The 2054-nt window shown below is 42.5% G+C and overlaps 1 pseudogene; it reads right to left on the bottom strand.

The window, feature by feature from the left end:
• Positions 1–527: 527 nt before the first annotated feature.
• On the bottom strand, positions 528–646 carry LOC125366604 (annotated as a pseudogene).
• Between the last annotated feature and the right edge of the window lie 1408 nt (positions 647–2054).

Consider the following 2054-nt stretch of genomic DNA (forward strand, 5'->3'; position numbering starts at 1 on the left):
ACTGGGTGGTGTGACTCGAGATCTCTAATTAGATTGTGAGCTATTGGTAGAGTTGTGGTCATTTGGAAGCTTCATTGAAACTGGAGGATCCCTTTCCAAGATGACTCATTGATGTGGCTATTAGAACACCCCACTATACATGTTTGGCAAAGAAAGGTTTTTCTCCCCTTTGAGTTATCGTTAAAAAGAATTTTTTTTTAGCTTTTACATCAACATTATTCACAAAGTCAACCTGCATGAATTAACAAACCCCCATTATTACCAACTATTGTAGAAATCATATACTTATTCCTTTTTGTTGGGGGGGGGCTTGGGGCTTGAACTCAGGGACTGGGTGCTGTCCCGGAGCCCCTTTGCTCAAGGCTAATGCTCTACCACTTTGAGCCACAGCACCACTTCCAGTTTTCTGATGGTTAATTGGAAATAAGAGTCTTAATGACTTTCCTGCTGGGGCTTTGAAAACCCGATCCTCAGATCTCAGCCTCCTGAGGAACTAGGACTACAAGCATGGGCTTCTAGCATCTGTCTATATTCCTTCTTACGTGTACCAAAAACTCATAATGATGAATTCTAGACTGCAAAAGAGGATTTACTGTTTGCACCTGTCAGTAATGTTTTTTATAAATTAAAGGCACAAACACGTGCTACATTATTCGTTTTCTTAATAGTAACCTTTGAAGCACCTAAGTTTCTGTTTTGTCTTGTTTTGGTGCTGGTGGTTTGACCCAGAGCCTCACATGCTTATCATGTAGCTATTACTGTGGTGTAGTCCCACACATTTTTTGTTTTGATGAATTCTAAGTTACTTAGTTTTTCCTTTTGTTGCTTGTGGTTTTATTCCAGAAACAATTGCCCAGTCCCAAACCACCAAAATTTATACCTGTTTTCTTTTTTTTTTTTTTTTTTTTGCCAGTCCTGGGCCTTGGACTCAGGGCCTGAGCACTGTCCCTAGCTTCTTTTTGCTCAAGGCTAGCACTCTGCCATTTGAGCCGCAGCGCCACTTCTGGCCATTTTCTGTATATGTGGTGCTGGGAATCGAACCCAGGGCTTCATGTATACAAGGCAAGCGCTCTTGCCACTAGGCCATATCCCCAGCCCCCTATACCTGTTTTCTTCTTAAAGGTTTAGCTCTTATATTTGGATCTTTTGAGTTAATTTCACACCTTATATGAACTAGAGAGCCCACAACATTCTTTAGTATGTGGATATTTTGCATATATGAATACATGCTATCTCCACTGCACTCCTTATTGAAAAAGCTATTGTTTTCCTATTGTTTTGTTTTGTTTTGTTTTGTTTTTTGCCAGTCTTGGGGCTTGAACTCAGGGCCTGAGCACTGTCCCTGGCTTCTTTTTGCTCAAGGCTAGCACTCTACCACTTGAGCCACAGCGCCACTTCCAGCTTTTTCTACATATGTGGTGCTGAGGAATCTAACCCAGGACTTCATGAATACGAGGCAAGCACCACTAGGCCATATTCCCAGCCCCTCCTATTGGTTGGTATTTTGTTTTTGAACTCAAGGTCTGGGCACTGTCCCTTAGCTTTTTCCATTCAAGGGTTGATGCTTTACCACTTGAGGCACAGATCCACTCTGGCTTTCTGGTGATTATTGGAGATAAGAGGCTCACATACTTTCCTGCTATGGCTGGCCTCAAACCTCAATCCACAGATCTCATCATCCTGAGTAGCTAGGATTATAGGCATGAGTCACTGGTGCCTGGCATTGTTTTCCTCTTGAATAGGACTTTGATGATTTCATTGCTCTCCAAGATTTTATGTGTTTGGGTTTTTGTTTTTTTTCCAGTTCTGGGGCTTGGACTCAGGGCCTGAGCACTGTCCCTGGCTTCTTTTTGCTCAAGGCTAGCACTATACCACTTGAGCCACAGCTCCATTTCCGGCTTTTTCTATATATGTGGTGCTGAGGAATCAAACCCAGGGCTTCATGTATATGAGGCGAGCACTTTTACCACTAGGCCATATTCCCAGCCCTCTCCAAGATTTTAATACCAGCTATATGCCAAAGATTCCCAGGATTAGAGTTTAAGTATCATCTC

This window comes from Perognathus longimembris, chromosome 17 (genome assembly GCF_023159225.1).
Source record: "Perognathus longimembris pacificus isolate PPM17 chromosome 17, ASM2315922v1, whole genome shotgun sequence".
Lineage (NCBI taxonomy): Eukaryota > Metazoa > Chordata > Mammalia > Rodentia > Heteromyidae > Perognathus > Perognathus longimembris.